The sequence below is a fragment of the Thamnophis sirtalis genome, unplaced genomic scaffold, assembly GCF_051295495.1.
Source record: "Thamnophis sirtalis isolate CommonGarterSnake01/CBP01778 unplaced genomic scaffold, rThaSir2_p1.2 scaffold_12, whole genome shotgun sequence".
In the NCBI taxonomy this organism is placed as follows: domain Eukaryota; kingdom Metazoa; phylum Chordata; class Lepidosauria; order Squamata; family Natricidae; genus Thamnophis; species Thamnophis sirtalis.
In genome coordinates this window covers 9241765-9259561 of record NW_028261392.1, presented here as the reverse complement: position 1 = coordinate 9259561, position 17797 = coordinate 9241765, and the positions used below count along the sequence as shown (strand labels likewise).

At 40.7% G+C, this 17797-nt stretch overlaps 1 protein-coding gene across 2 annotated transcripts in view; it reads left to right on the top strand.

Annotated features, from left to right (window-relative positions):
* The window catches only part of PCDH9 (protocadherin 9), an 854104-nt gene that overhangs the window by 208717 nt on the left and 627590 nt on the right, over positions 1 to 17797 (top strand). The gene's annotated exons all lie outside the window — the stretch shown is intronic.

The following is a 17797-nucleotide window of genomic DNA, read 5'->3' as shown; positions in this document are numbered from 1 at the left end:
ACCTCTGCTCCCAAATTCTCAGATAATTTTATGAGGACAAATAATTTCCACCCCACTACAATTAATGGTTGAAAAAGAGATGATCAACATTGTCAGGTTTCCAAGTAACACCCCCCCCCCAATGAAAGAAGACTCCGAAGCTTGAAGCTCCTCAAAGTTCCATTTTATTAGAGATGTCATATTGGCACATCTGGGAAAACCAGAATCTGAAAATTTCCAGGTCTTCCCCACTCAAACGAAAGTCCAAGCCCCTGCCCAGAGCCCACATGTCCATCACATGATCCAATCAGGCACCATCCCAGATGCATCAGAGATACATCCTAGTCACACCACCCCAGGTGCAGGGCAAGATGTCCTTGACTCTCTGAGAAAGGAATGTTGTTGTTTTTTACTATATCTATCACACTCCATATGCCGTATTTTTCCGAGTATAAGACACACCTTTTTTCCTCTAAAAAGAGGCTGAAAATCTAGGTGCGTCTTATACATCGAATAGAGCATTTTTTGCTTCCTCAAGCCCCGCCCCTTCCAGCTAAATGGCTGTGCATAGCCTTATGGAGGCTTTCAGAGATCTCCTGGGGGCTGGGGAGGGCAGAAATGAGTGAAAAATTGGTGCTTTTCTGCCCCTCCAGCCCCCAGCAGCACTCTATAATCCTCCATAAGGCTATGGATGCAATTTGTTTGACAAAAAAGGCCTATTTTCATGAAAAATGGGCTATTCTTTGTTCTTTTCTGACCCATCCTCCCCCCTGGAAGCACTCTGCAAGCCCCCCCCCCAGGCTATTCATGCATTTTTTTTAAAAAAGGGCCTGTTTTCACAAAAAATGGGCCGTTTGGGGGAGGTTTGCAGAGTGCAAAAACTTTTTTTTCCCCTTTTGGAAAGCTGTTTAGTTAGTGTGGTTGATGGGAATTACATTGGTCGTGCTGTCCCAGCAAGTGCTACAGGTGGTCAACAATTTCCTTCTCCAGCACATGGATAAATACACCTGGAAACATCTACCTACCTACCTTCACTCTCTCTCCCTACCTACCTACTGTATTTCTCTCTCTTTCTCTTTACCCTCCTGTCTACCTATATACCTACCTAACTACTCTCTCTCTCTCTCTCCCCCCTACCTATCTACTGTATTTCTCTCTATTTTTCTCTCTCTATCCCTCTACCTACCAACTTACCTATTCTCTCTCTCCCTACCTATCTACTGCATTTCTCTCTCTCTCTCTCTATTTCTCTCTCTCTATCCCTCTACCTACCTACCTTTCTACACTCTCCCTCCCTCCCTCCCTCTCTTTCTCTCCCTCTCCATCCCTTTATCTACCTACCTCTGTTTTTTTTAAAAAAATTGCCTCATCAAAACTTGTGTGTGTCTTATACTCTGGTGTGTCTTATTCTCCGAAAAATAGGGTAATCCCCCCTTTCAATTTCCCACAGCATAAAATGTTGCAGGCCTGAAGGCCCAATGCAAAAGACGGCTTCCATTATTAATACAGAAATCTTTTCTCTTTTTTATTCTCATTTATCTTGGTAATGTAAAGAGCACAGAATTAGGGAGAAAAAGAGATATACAACACTGATCTTTTTTTTTGCCACAGTTCCTGTGAAAAGTGCATCTTGTTTTTTTGTCATAGATCCTGAGTTTTAGAAGCAGTTTTCTAAAGTGTCATCAAAGAAAACACCTTGTCTATGTCAGTAATTCTGGACCTTTCTTTGTGTGAAGTTATTCAATTCTTTGTCCATTCTGAGTGTTTATTAAATGTCACACTTTCTTAGAAAACATCTTCAAAATGATGACACGTGGCTACTTCTGCTTACCTGTAGCAAATTCAACATATTCACTCAGAGGTTTTTCAATCACTGTTTGTAACTCCACATTTTAGTTTTGTTCTTTTGGGGGGAAAAAACAAGCTTAAATTTTCACCATCAGAAGATGGTGTGAATATTTTCACCTGTAAAATAAAAATAATATAGCAATAGCAATAGCAGTAGACTTATATACCGCTTCATAGGGCTTTCAGCCCTCTCTAAGCGGTTTACAGAGAGTCAGCATATTGCCCCCAACAATCTGGGTCCTCATTTTACCCACCTCGGAAGGATGGAAGGCTGAGTCAACCCTGAGCCGGTGAGATTTGAACCGCTGAACTGCTGATCTAGCAGTAGCCTGCAGTAGCCTGCAGTGCTGCATTTAACCACTGCGCCACCTTGGCTAAAGGCACTGAAGGTTATGTAGGATAGAGGACTTTTTTCTCCATAGGCCTAGGATTTATTCAAGAGAAAAATAGGCAAATTAAAACAGGATGGCTAAAAAATTGCTTGCATATCACTAATGAGTAGTTAGCAATAGCAATAGCAGTTAGACTTATATACTGCTTCATAGGGCTTTCAGCCCTCTCTAAGCGGTTTACAGAGTCAGCATATCGCCCCCATAGTCTGGGTCCTCATTTCACCCACCTCGGAAGGATGGAAGGCTGAGTTAATCTTGAGCCAGTGAGATTAGAACCTCTGAACTGCAGGAAACAGTCAGCTGTAGTGGCCTTCAGTACTGCACCCTAACCACTGCGCCACCTCGGTTCTAGTTACATCTATCAGAACCGGAACCTTGATCTATTTTCCTATATCTGAATTAAATGAGCTACCTTTTAGGCGGTAAACTATATATTGAGGTTGTGAAATTTGGGAATGTCTTTGAACTATGTCCTTTGAAGCATATCTCCCCATTTTGGCCAATTAGGACTAAATCCACTCCCAGCATAAACTTTATACGGAAAGGGGAAAATATGGGAGGATCCTTGGTGCTCTCTCAGTTTGCAGTAGTTATCCAAACTAGGTAACATCATCAGCGCTAGTAGGGAGAGTGTTTGATCTCAATTTATATTCTAGTGGTTTGCCTATCAGCGTGGGTGTTAGTGGGATTATTTTTTGGCTGGGCTGTTTACTATTGATTTGCTTGGCAGTTCTTTGATTGGGGTATTGTTCATTTCTTAGCTGTTGGTCTGGTGGTCTTGATGATGAAAACCAGGATTAACATCAGATCAACAATGAGAGGTAGTATTCAGCCGGTTCAGATCGGTTCACCCGAACCAGTAGAAGAAATTGGGTGGGCTCCGGCTGGATCCGCCCTATTTAGACACATTGTTGAGGCCAGATTGATGCACGGAAGGCATGCATTCAAACAAAGTGCATGCATGGAAGGCTGGGTACATGTGTGGAAGGGGCAGTGCATGGAAGCAAGCGGGCATACTCATGGCAAAACTGGTGGTAACAAAATGTGAAACCCCCCATTGTCAACAATGAAGTAGTAAACAATTCCCCAATCAAGGAACTGCCAACAAGCCAACAGTAAACAGCTCAAGCAAACTACCTCCAAGACAGTGGTGGGTTTCAAAAAAATTTTCGAACCTATTCTATGGGTGTGGCCTCCTTTGTGGGAGTGGCTTGCTGGCCATGTGATCTGGTGGGAGTGGCTTGCCGGCGATGTATTCTATCTATCTATCTATCTATCTATCTATCTATCTATCTATCTATCTATCTATCTATCTATCTATCTATCTATCTATCTCTATCTTTATCTCTTTCTCTCTCTCCCCTTCCTTTTGTCTCTCTGTCCCTTTTTCCTTTTTTTCTTTCATCTCTCTCTCACTTTTTCTTTCTTTTATATTTCTTCCTTTCTTTTTCTTTTTCTTTCTCTTTCTCTGTGTGAGTCTGTCTGTCTGTCTGTGGGTGTGGGTGTGGGTGTGTAGAAGTGGTGGGTTTCAAATTTTTTTGGAACCTCTTCTGTAGGTGTGGCCTGCTTTCTGGTGGAACCTCTTCTAACAGGTTTGGTAGATTTGACAAACTGGTTCTACCGAACTGGTGCGAACTGGTAGGAACCCACCTCTGCTCCAAGACCACCCATCACCAACACTAACAGGGCAAACCACTAGAATATAAATTGAGAACAAACCCCTCTCTCTATTAGCACTGATGATGTTACCTAGTTTGGGCAATAAAACATCTGCAAGAAAACCCCGCAAGCTCAAATAGCACCAAGAATCCTTCATTTCAACCCTGAGCTGCAAACATATTCCTTTAGTGGGAAAATATGATTTCCCCCCACAAACCTCCCTGATCTAATTGTAATTAAATCACAACGACATCTAAAATTTCACAAGTAATTCACAGATTACGCAGATGTTCTCTCCTAATTACAAAAATCATCAAAGTCTTCCTGAGTTTCAAAATAGGCAGGTTATTCTATTAGGGAGAAACGTTCAATCATTGTGATTGACACGTCCGTGAATTAGACAGAAGTGCTGCAAGTTGGAATTGATTTTGGATTTTGCATCCAAAAAACCCTGCCATATTTACCCAAATGATGACAGCCCCCTTAAGAAGGGAAGATTAGTGAGAAGAATTATAATTCCTTAACTCCTCACTTGGAATATATGATTCCCACTCCAAAAATGTGCATGTGATACAGTGGTGGGTCTCATTTTTTTAGAACCTCTTCTGTAGGTGTGGCCTGCTTTGTGGGAGTGGCTTGCCACCTATATGACCAAGTGGGAGTGGCTTGCCAGCCATGTGACTGGGTGGGCATGGCCAACTTGTAAAATGTGGTGAAACTCACTTAACAATGCTCTTGCTTAGCAACCAAAACATTGGCTGAGAAACTCTGGCATTTAAAGCACACAAGTCTTAAAACTGTCAAGTTACAAGACAGACCCTTGCACCCCTAACCCTTTAGAAGAAAAAACCCCAGGGGTGTTCAAACTTGACAGCTTTAAAACTTGTGGACTTCAACTCCCAGAATTCCTCCTCTCACTCTTCATCTTGATGATGTGCGGACGGGCGGGGAGGGAGAGAGCTGGAACCGGTTCTAAAGGGCACTGTAGATTTGTAGAACCTCTTCTATAGAAGAGGTTAGAACTGTCAGGAACCCACCCCTGGTGTGATACATACATATGGACATATGTATTCATACTTACTATATGTTACAAGTATGTGTGCAAATGATATCAACTGTGCCAAGGTGGCTCGGGGGTTAGAGTGCAGTACTGCACTACTTCAGCTGACTTCTAACTGCAGTTCAATAATTCAAATCTCACTAGGCTCAAGGTTGACTCAGCCTTCCATCCTTCCAAGGTAGATAAAATGAGAACCCAGATTGTTGGGGGCAAGAGGCTGACTCTGTAAACTCTGTTAGAAAGGGCTATAAAAGTACTATGGAGCTGTATATAAGTCTATGTACTATTGCTAACTGAGAGTCCTAATTTTCTGATATTCTCATTCATGTGTAAAACTAAGAAAGTAAGCATACCTACAAGAAACATTTCATTCTATGCTTTCTCCTCTAGTCACTACATTAAAAAAATTATTGTAATATATTCATAATCATTCCTCCTTGTATAGCAATTGATGAAGAAAGTTGATTCCAAATATGTAGAAAAATAAATATATAGATCTCATAAATGCAGGGGTAAATTTTGCTCACACGATTCTGAAATAAACTCTATCCCTGAATCATTATGATTCATTTCCCTGGTTTTAAGGACACTGTATCAGAAATCTATTTCACAGAAACATTTCCATATCGATAGATTTATGGGCAGGATTCCAGGAGCAATCTCATACTTAAGGAATCGATTCCAAGAGTTGCCATTCAATGTTGCCTCTCCCCACCCCCCCACCCCCCCAAAAAATAAGAAAAAGAAAAGACTGTTGAGAAAACACTTTGAAGGGTTACAGAAAGGAAGAGAAATATTTAGCGATGTTCATTAGGAAGTGACTGCATATATGCCAATAATTTTGCTAGCGATGGTGAATCTTCTGTTTGTCCCTTGGGAAGGGAAAGAAATCTTGTTTTCATATATTTTAACAAATTTATATAGTTATATTAATAACACACATATTTATATTAAGTTATAATCTTCAATCTTTTGTTTATTCAGTATTTCTATCTGTTATTTTTATAGCCATCACCCTTTTATTCGGACATATTCAACATTTTCATCATTAAAAGCCTAGATTTCCTTCTTATTATCAATTCACCTGAAAAATATATTTTACATTAATCCTCCTTTCTCTAATTTCCAGCCCTATTTTAACTTATCTCACTGTTATTTGTAAGAAATATTCCCCTGGCTTTATTCATCATCAAACCTATTTTTGAAAGACTTGCCAGTAAATAAAAGAGTTGTGACCCCTTCTTTCCCCCGCCACAAGTGTTGGGTTCTAATACTTCCAACTGGTTCTCTTTTGACAATTATTATTCTAGGGCAAATAGGATTTTAATCCCAGAGAGGCAGTTGATTGTTATGTGATTACAAAGGTGCTATAATCACTTGTCGATTGGATTACTTCAACGCACTCTTTGTGAAACTGATCCATGGACAGGAATTCAATGCACTCTTTGTGGTACTGTCCAGAGCTAAAGGAAGTTTTTCTGGATGAGAAGCGAAACATCTTCAAAGAAAAACAAGGTAGTCCTGTTGCCTCTTTAAAAAAGCACCTTTTGGTTACAAATATATTCTGTGCATTTCTTCCACCATCCTTACATATACTTCATTCAAATAGAGTTGTACATTTTAAGTCAAGAAAGAAAAATTGTGTGTTTTACTATCCCTGTACCACAATTCTCATTTGGTTACCATTCTTTAAACATGTTTTTTATCTAGAATCATTTATATTTAAAGACACAACCACCTACTGGCATTCATTTGCAGTTTCAATAGATCTCCAATAACATTACACCTTTATGGCATATTCTAAAACAACTTCAGTTAAGTAAGATATCTAAGCATTCCCCCCCCCATAACACACCTGTATATATCATTAGATATTATCCATTAACATTTCTTTGTTATTATTGCAGTTGACTAAAAGTTATTTACTGTTTATCTCACCTCTCCTCTCCACAGGCCCACACAATATTATACCTTTATAGCCATCTTTAAACAATGATTTATTAATAAGATACGCTTTCTACAAGATGTAACGAAAGATTATTATTTTTCTGTGTGTTTTTGTTTAATTAAAACAATAAAAAATAAATAAATAAAGCTCCTTTTGGACAATTATGGCCTGGATGACTGAGAATCTCTATAGACATGTCCACGGACCAGTTCACTTGAATCAGTAGCGGAAATCACAGGAAACCGGCCATCTGCCCCAGCTCTATGCTGTCCTATTTAGGCACATTTTTGAGGACGGGTGCATGTGTGGAAGAAGCACAAAGCGAGGTCATGCACGTGTGGTGAACCGGTGGTAACAAAATGTGAAACCCACATTTCTGGTCCATGGACAGGATGTAAAAACTCTGCTTAATGCAAATGAGGAGAGAGCCAATGTGTGTTGTGGATGAAGTGCTGGACGAGAAGCAGAAATGCTCAGATTCTAGTCTTTCTTAGAAATGGGTGCCAGTGGTGATTTGGAATCAGTCCTTGGAGGGAGGGAGAGAGAGGGAGAGAGAGGGAGGGAGGAAGGGAGAGAGAGAGGAGAGAGAGAGGGAGGGAGGGAGAGAGAGACCTAGCTTCTGGGATCTGTCCCACTTGCAATCTTTTTCTTGTAAATTTCTTTGCTTCACTGTTTGACTCACCTAAAGTCATTGGGAATCAGATAGCATACACATATAATAAAGCATCCTATTTCTCCTCCTCCTCCTCCCCCTCCTCCTCCTCCTCCTCCTCCTCCTCTTCTTTTCCTAGATTTCAATATATCATAAAGATTGGGTTACGTTAGTTTGGGTATGCTTTGAGAAGCTTTAATTTACACTCTGGATAGGTTGAAATGGGTTTTCTTCACATTTTAATTGGCATACTTTACCAGTTGTATCTATCTAGAAAGCTTTTTACTACAGATGTAAATGCCAGTATTCTCTCACTGGCAGAAGTTCTACCAGATCTTTAGGTAGGATTTCTGCCTAGTTCTTTTAGCTGATTTCTTTTAAAGTGGAGGTTTAATTTAGAGTGGAAAATTGTGCATTCATTCTATTTGTTAACCTTTGAGGTTGGAGGGGACAGGGAAAAGATACCAGAAGGATTTCTGGATTATTATTTTTCCTGGACATTATGTGATAACAGAATCTTGAAAACTTGTTAGAATTTCTCTTTTATATGAAACTGAATCAAAGTGGAGTTGTTTTAAATTTAGTTCTTGTGCTTTAAGGTTTTCCAAGGAATCAGTTGCATTATCCTTCAGTCTCTCTCAATTACTTCTGCACACCTCCATCCTCTGTGTTGATTTTAGCCTGTTCTGAACATAAGATTCTTTGGTGGGCTGAACACTTACAGTAGCCTTTTACCAGAAGAACTGTCTAATATTGTCCTTTGTTGTCTTTGAGGTCTTTAACAATCTTCACACACTCTTGGCTCTTCTTCTCTGACATACCATTATTTCTCATAAAGTGATTCCTTATGATTAGTTCAGTCTTTAACAGTTGTTGATTACTGTTTCCTTTCAACCTGCATGTCTCCAGAGTACCCAAGACATTTAATTCTTTTTCTTTCTTTCTTTTTCTTTTGGAAATCGAGGGGAAGAGTTTTTTGTAGAAGAGCTAATCAATGAATTCATTGCATGCATGTAGCATTCTACAGATACACTAAAATCAATGCTGTCCCAATGGGGCTTTTTCAAGAGGCAACTGGAATTTCTTGGTTTTTTTTTCTTTGAAGACCTTTTGCTTCTCATCCAAGAAACTCCTTCAGCTCTGACTGGATGGTGGGAAATGGAAGGATTTATATTCCTTGCAGACAGCTGGTCATTTGCATTCTTTTAGAGCATCGTAGAGACCATTTGGAGGTTTATCTGTGTCCTAAGGATCACCTGAGTGGTGGAAATGGGTGTGGGGCCTTCTTGGAACTATTGAAAGGATTATGTTGTAGACTGGAGATAGATGATGTTGTATCCCTCTCACTCCATGACCTTGATGACCAAGAATCTCCATAGATATAAAGTCAGTGCTCCGATTTGATATGGAGAATCCAAAACATTTTCAAGATCTGGACCTAATTTTAGCCCAACAATGTACTATACAAAAATAGAATAGAATAACAGAGTTGGAAGGGACCTTAGAGGTATTCTAGTCTAACCCCCTGCCTAGACAGGAAACTCTATAGCATTTCAGACAAATGTCGATCCAACATCTTCTTAAAGACTTCCAGTGTTGGAGCATTCACAACTTCTGGAGGCAAGTTGTTCCACTGATTAATTGTTCTAACTGTCAGGGAATTTCTCTTCAGTTCTAAGTTGCTTCTCTCCTTGATTAGTTTCCACCCACTGCTTTTTGTTCTACCCTCAGGTGCTTTGGAGAATAGTTGGACTCCCTCTTCTTTGTGGCAGCCCCTGAGATATTGGAACACTGCTATCATGTTTCCCCTGGTCCTTCTTTTCATTAAACTAGACACACCCAGTTCCTGCAATCGTTCTTCATATGTTTTAGCCTCCAGTCCCCTAATCATCTTTGTTGTTCTTCTGTGCACTCTTTCTAGAGTCTCCATGTAATTCTGATCCCTTGTCCTCTGCCCTTGGCAGCATCTCTTGAAATTGGAACATTTTCATGTTAGTCAGGGATACAAACTCTCAGTCACTGGTGAGCTTATCTGGCAAGGGCTGGCTTGAATGAAACTATTGCTGATTTTATTTTCAGGATTGTTATTACCATCCTGCTAAACTGTCACTGAACGCTCACATTTTTTTCCAACTCTCTGGCCACATTTATCTTGCCAGTGTCCTTGGGTCAAGAGCAAAATGAAAGTGTGGCTTTCTAAAAGCCACGTCTTTGATCCCGATTCTTTCTATTCATGTCCAGACACCGGGGATTCTTTCCCTTGCTTCCACTAGAGTTCATCTGAGGGGACATGAGGGGGATGTTGACAGGTGGACAGATGTAATTTTTCAACGCCTCCCCATAAGAGAAGGACGCCAGGGCCTTTTGATCGGGAATGGTTCAGCAGACTCCTTTCATGGCTGCTGGCTTTGTCATTCTGAAAATATTCTCTAACCTCCCTCTCTCCATTGCTGTCAAACCCTCAGTGATATTTAACAGTGATCTCACTTTGCATCAACTCCAGCTCTGATGCCTCCTGACATGTACATTCCGGTGGTGCTCATGGGAAATCATTCCGAGGACATCATTCAAAAGAAGCCAGAAGTAAAATTCAGGCACAGGTCCAACAGGATGACACCCAGATACAATCCCATGATTCCATGCTTATCAGCATGAGAAAAGATAGGCTTTCCTTGAAAGAAACATGGTTGCCGTATTTTTCAGAGTATAAGATGCATCGGAGTATAAGACGCACCAAGGTTTTGAAGAGGCAATTTTTTAAAGAAAAAGTTTCGGCACTCTGCAGACCTCCCAACAACGGCTTGTTTTTCTATAAACCTTTAGGAGGTTTATAGAGTGCTCCTGGATACTGGGGGACAAAATTAAGCAATAAACAACCCATTTTTTGCTCATTTCTACCTTCCTCAGCCCCCAGGAGCACTCTGGAAAACCTCCTAAAAGGTTTGCACGGCCATTTTGGTGAAGGGGCGGGGTTTCGGGAGGCACAAAAATGCTGCATTCAGTGTATAAGAGGCACTCAGATTTTCAGCCTCTTTTTTGAGGGAAAAAGGTGTGTCTTGTACTCCGAAAAATACGGTAGTAAGAAAAAAAATAAGAACAGAAAAACAGAGTTGGGAAAGTCTTCTAGTCCAACCGTCTCTGCTCAAGACAGGAGACCTGATAACATTTCAGACAAATGGTTGCCCAATTTCTTCTTAAAAACTTCACCCACAACTTCTGGAGGCAAGCCATTTCACTGAGTGATTGTTGCAATTGTCTGGAAAATTCTCCTTATTGCTAGGTTGGTTCTCTCCTTAATTAGTTTCCACCCATTGTTTCTTGTCCTACCTTCAAGTGCTTTGGAGAATAGGTTGACCCCGTGTCGTATCATACCGATTATGAGTCATGGTGGTGCAGTGGTTAGAGTGCAGTACTGCAGGCTATTTCTGCTGCCTGCCGGCTGCCTGCAATTTGGCAGTTCAAATCTCACCAGGCTCAAGGTTGACTCAGCCTTCCATCCTTCTGAGATGGGTAAAATGAGGACCCAGATTGTTGGGGGCAATTTGCTGACTCTGTAAACTGCTTAGAGAGGGCTGTAAAAGCACTATGAAGTGGTATATAAGTCTGAGTGCTATTGCTATGGCAGGTTGGCATCTAGCAAAGCAGAGCTGAAGCCCAGGGTGGCAATTCTGGCATCTGGCTTTTAGTTCTGTCTTGTAAAGCACTGTAAAGTGGTATATAAGTCTAAGTGTTATTGCTATTGCTGTATCATGCCATATAAGACCACATCAGACCATATCATATATTATATCATATGAGCAAAACCTGTACTTGTTTGAGACAGACTTTGATGAAACAGATAGTGAAGGAGGAATTCCTGTGCCAGTCTCAGCTTTGTGATGCTGTTGTGTAATGGAAATGGGGAGAGGGGGAGGGTTGGGAAGAATAATGATGCTCCTTCCTGAATTCAGTGGCGCTGATGGATGTGCAGCAATACTCATAAAAAACATATGCACAGAAGTTTCAAGACATTCGAATAATTTATTTGGAGGGAATTCTGCTGCCATGCAAAAGGCAGCTGGTGAGCTAGAAGAAAGCAGCATAAATCACCGTCCAAGGGTGGAGGGCCAAAAAGTATTACAGGGTATTAAAGGGAATGAGGCAAAAGTTATTCAGCAATGCAGAGCCCATGGATGGCACCAGCCCTAAATGAAGCAGAGACTTCTGAAGAGAAGGACTTGCTCAAGGAGCAGAATCCATTGCTTGAGAATAACAAAAAGGACATCTGTCTGTCTGTCTGTCTGTCTGTCTATCATCTATCTATCTATCTATCATCTATCTATCATCTCTCTATCATCTATCTATCTATTATCTATCTATCTATCTATCTATCTATCTATCTATCTATCTATCTATCTATCATCTATCTATCTATCTATTATCTATCTATCTATCTATCTATCTATCTATCTATCTATCATTTGAAATCTTTCTCTCTCTATTTATCTATCTATCTATCATCTATAATCCTTCTTTCTTCCTTTCTTTCTTTCTTTCTTTCTTTCTTTCTTTCTTTCTTTCTTTCTTTCTTTCTTTCTCTCTCTCCATCCATTCATCCATCCATCTATCCATCCATCGTTCCATCCATCCATCTATCATCTCTCTCTCTCTCTTGTCTGTCTGTCTGTCTGTCTGTCTATCTATCTATCTATCTATCTATCTATCTATCTATCTATCTATTATCTATCTATCATCTACCTACCTACCTACCTACCTACCTACCTACCTACCTACCTACCTACCTACCTACCTATCTATCTATCTATCTATCTATCTATCTATCTATCATCTATCTATCTACCTACCTACCTACCTACCTACCTACCTACCTTACCTAACTACCTACCCACCCACCCACCCACCCACCCACCTACCTACCTACCTACCGTCTGTCTCTCTGTCTGATAGATAGATAGATAGATAGATAGATAGATAGATAGATAGATATAAATGACTGTGTGTGTGTCTGTGTGTGTGTGTGTGTGTGTGTGTGTGTGTGTGTGTGTGTGTGTGTGTTCTAGCATAACTCTGGGACACCTTGAGCAATTTCAATCAACCAAACCTGTTACACAGATCACTTATTCTCTGAAAAAAAATTATTGTTGGTGTAAGACACCTCAAAAACCCTTGGGTTGTGTGTTCTGTTAAGATACAGCCTGTTGTGCCTTAAAGTGGCTTCCACTGTATTGGCATAAAATGGCTTCTACTGTGCAGCACAGTGAAGTTGCCATGGTAACAGCTTCATGCTACTCCACAAGAGGTCTCCCTCTGGTAAAGGGGTGGAGGGAGGGGGAACCCAACATTACAAATTATGTTTGGTCCGGACATTTTCCCCCTATAAATAAATACCCAGGCAACATAGGGTTATCGGCTAGTAATAATAATAATACAAATAATATACATCCCAGTCAGTGGGTGCCCTCTCAAATGAAAAGCTACCTGTTAGTTATTGCAACAGAGTGTGCTGTGTGCTGATCTTCTCTAGGTACAGAAGAAAATAGCTTGTCTATGAAAGCTGGCATATTGTCAGACAGTTCTGGAGGTTGTGGATGTCCAGATCTGGAACCAAGCTAAATTGCTTCCAATTCCCCAGCTCAGTCGCCCTCTCTGAATTGGGCCGTTTATGGATGGCATTATGGTTCATCCGAATGAATGTCATTCAAGGGCCAATCATTATTAGCAACGGTCTTACAACAGCTGCTTTTAGTTCCACGGCCACAGAGACCTTCCTTTAGAAAGTCAATGATGATGATGATGATGATGATGATTCAGGTGGCATCAGGGAGGGTTTTTTTGGGGGGGATTTGGGGGCTTCGAAGAGAGCACAAACACCTGCAATGGTTTGCTGTTTTTCAGGGGGAAAAAGCTTGTCGGTAGAGACTCTTTAAGCCTTTTCCTTCTGGCAAATTCTCCCCTCAAGCAGTTTTTGTTCTTTAAAAGTCTGTATCTCTGTCATTTTTTCCCCCCTCCTTTTTTTTTTTCTCCTTCAGCCAAAGCAAAACCAACTGGGAAAAGTTAAGCAATTCCTTTCAGCCTTCCATTCTTTTGCTCCGGGGTGCTAAACCTGCTCTTCGTTTGCTTCAGCAATGAGCCCTGGGGAAATAATCACAGTGTAGTTTGGTTCCCCAGACTGAAGCTGGCCTTAATTCAATCATTGTTGCCGTTCTTGTATGTATTTTTTTTTTTAAATGCAGCAAAAGAGATGCAGATCATCGCTGCCAATTGCCAGCCTCCGGGGAATTGCCATTTCAGAATTTGCTTATTCGTATGTAATGTGGTGGATGTGGTTGAAAGTGTGCTTTGTCTGCTACATAGTTTATTTATTTATTTTAAATGCAAGAATCATCTGGCTGGAGCAGTTCAGCTACCAGGTGGCCCGATGCCTTTCCACAAGCAGGTTGCAAAAGTAAAGTCTCTCTCGGTTTGGAGCCTTTGAATTCAGCAGAGGGGTGGGGTGGGGATCAAAAGTTTCAGCAATGGGTTCTCTGGCTAGTTGCTTGATAGGGGTTGCCATGGTGGGTGTAGCCTAATCAGCCTCCTGTACCATGGTGGGGGGCAGTGGTGAAATTTGATTTTTGTACTACTGTGGGCGTGGCTTGGTGGGCATGGAATGGCTTGGTGGGCTTGGCAGGGGAAGGATCCTGTAAAATCTCTATTCCCACCCCACTCCAGGGGAAGGATATTGCAAAATCTCCATTCCCTCCCCACTCTGGGGGAAGGATACTGCAAATTCTCCATTCCCTCCCCACTCCAGGGGAAGGATACTGCAAAATCTCCATTCCCACCCCACTCCAGGGGAAGGATACTGCAAATTCTCCATTCCCTCCCCACTCCAGGGGAAGGATACTGCAAAATCTCCATTCCCTCCCCACTCCAGGGGAAGGATACTACAAAATTTCCATTCCCACCCTACTCTGGCATTTGCAGGTTCTCTGAACTACTCAAAATTTCTGCTACTGGTTCTCTGAACTACTCAAAATTTTCACTACCAGTTCTCCAGAACCTGTCAGAACCTGCTGGATTTCACCCTGGCGGATGGCTATTTTCACCTTCTCCAGGCTCCGGAGGCTTCGTTTTGAGCCTCCAGGAGGGTGAAAACTTCCTCTCACTGGCTCCAGAGGCTCTTACAGGATACCTGCTTTTTCCCCTTCCTGAGCTTCTGCACAGTCCCTGCACTTGTCTCGCATCCAAAACAGGCCATGTGGAGCCTCCTGGGAGTGATGGGGTGGGAGGGGCCAGCCAGGGGTGGAATTTGGAGGTTTAGTTTAGTTTATAGTTTAGTTTATTAGTTTTGTATGCCGCCCACTCCCGGAGGTTCTCTGGATTCCCCATTGACTTTGCTCGTCAGAAGGTCCCATCACATGACCCCAGGCTACTGCAACTGTCATAAATATGAGTCAGTTGCCAAGCGAGTGAATTTTGTTTTTGGTTGTTGTTTTTATAAATTTTATTAATTTTCTATCAATTACGTTTCTTAGTGCACAATAAACATTGTGTTGTCTGGATGTTTAACTTGCTTAGTAATACAGATTCCACTCTTTCTCTCCACCCCTTTTTTTCCCAACCACTGGTAAAAGAAGTCCCATGTTTGATTACATTCTGTCTCTTCTTTCGGTTTGATTTTCTATCTACGTTGAAAATTCAAGAGTGTGAATTTTGATCATGTGATTATGGGAATGCCACAAAGGTCATCAGTGCAAAAACCGGTCATAAGTTACTTTTTTTCAGTGCTGTTGTAACTTCGCAGTCACTAAATGAATGATTGAAAGTTGATAACTACCTGTAGTATCACCAGGACTCTCAACACAAGGCAGACAGATAGTTAACTCAGTTATTTTCCTGTGTTTGTATGGGGACATAAAATGTTTTTTTATTATTATTATTATTTTTAATTGACTTCAGTCAATTATTTTTGTTGTCCTCTTTGTCGGTAGCATGGGAAGGACTTGGTGTAATTGAGTCATCATAGATTAAGTGCCAGAGATGAAAAATATGGCTTGCTTGTTTTCCCCCCTGTCGTACGGAATCATCCTGTCTCAATGAACTCTGCTTCGAGTTGATTGTATAGATCAGAACAAAGCATAGATCGGTATATCCTTCCCATCAAACTTTGCTCTTAATGACTCTCCTTACGTAGTTCCCGGCTAAGCAAATCATGGAGTCAGTTTTGAAAGAAAAGACATTGCAAATCCCTACATCGAAAGAGACTACAAATGCAATTTTAAAAATGTTGAATTAGCTTCACTTTTCCTAAAGATCAGATAAAGATAAGCCTTTCTTGTCAATTTTTTTTCCCTTGTGAGCAAACTGGTCCACATTAAAAATGAAATTCTGTTGCCTGTTTCAAAAGAAAGTATATATCTACCTATACACATACATAATACACATATCATCATCTCCTTTTAATGGCTTTTAATGTGGGGTGGAATCTGGGCGACTGAATGGAACTGAGTGTTAACTGGCCAGATGCCTTTCCTGTCACCAATGAGGAGTTATATTCAGCAGATATATTCTCATTGTGCCGAAAGAGAAAAAAATATATCTGTGTCTACCTAGGATTGAGCATAATACACATAAGCACATGCTACATATAGCACCAATTGTTGTCATCTTCTCGTGATGGTCTCTAGTGACGAGCCGATAGACAGAGAATGGAAGCAGTTAGCTTCCTCCCACATTTGGGCATACCAGGGGTTGTGACACCAAAAATACACACACACACACACACACACACACACACATATTTACACACACACATACATGCATATATATGTATGTTGTGTCTCTGTGTGTTTGAATGTGTGTGTGTGTGTGTGTGTATACATATACATTTTGTGTTGCATTTTTGCCGATAAGTAAATGAAGGGATCTAGTATAGATCCATTGATTTAGCTCTCATCAGCTAGCCATACCCTTACTGGGATTTGAACCTGGGCTGTTTTTAATATTAGGCAGTTATATTAACCTCTAAGCCACAAGATTTCCTCCCTTATCCCATACACATCCATATACTTACATATATACACACACATACATACACACCCTGCTCAAGCACCACTTATATGCTATGTACTGAATAGAAGGAAGTGAACTACCAATAATCTTTTTCTTCTATCCTCACCACTCTCTGCACTGCTTTCCTGCCCGAAGCAGTAATGCTTCCAAACCAGATGATAATACAATATGACAGGATGCTCTTGATTGTTCCACTACAGAAAGTGGTAAGGACACGGGAAGGAAGATGTACTTTTCTCATGTGATGGAGAAAAGACAGGCACAGCTGTGCCCACTTCACCAGTGCCATGTGGAGTTAACAAAAGGCAACTCCTAGCAATGTAGCTTAGGCTTGGAAGCTATGTTGTATCAACATAGTTGTAATCACATTGGAAAATATCTGTCATTTGGCATGAGACAGGTGACAAATAAATTTCAAACTAAGTGAATGAATGAATGACTTACTGATTGACTGGCTGACTCTGGATTTTCAAGTTGAACCTGGAAATTTGAAGGGAACAACTTAGAAGAAGATAGTGATATGTGAATTCCATGTTGCCCCTAAAAACCTATAGGAATGTGTCTGTGAAGGTCCCTGCAATTGAAAAAAACTTTTCTTTCATGTCATGCCATGCCCTCATAAAATAAAACTATAATTGAAACAGAAATGGCAAAAGAGGTCAAGGCACATAAAAAGGATTAAAACATGTATCCCTCTTTAGTTACAATAAATTAAAATAATCACCTGCAGAAAAAAACCTTTATTCTGAGCTATATAATAGTCATATGGGTGCATATTTATAACAAAGGAAGAAATTAGTAAGTATGCAAGAAAGAAAGAAAAGAAAGAACATTTTGAATAAATTTATCAAATGGACAGATTGACAGATCAATGTAGATTTGTGGGCCCAAATGTTCCCTTTTTAAAACCTTATAACATGGTTTTCAACACTGCATATAATGTGCATGAATTCTGGAGAAAAAAAAGAATGACAAGCTAAGTATTTGTAGTGAGCATATAGCAAAAATGTCAGAATATGCATGAACTGGAATAGGACATAGCAACAGCTCAGCCATTGGGAACTGGATAGAATAGGACATGGTAACAAGGTCAGCCAATGGATAGGCATGGCAACTGGGTCAGCCAATGAGAACTATTTGGTGACTGAGAGCCATGCCAGACAGTTCGGAGCCTAGGCGTGGCTTACCTCTGTAGCTCTCAGTCT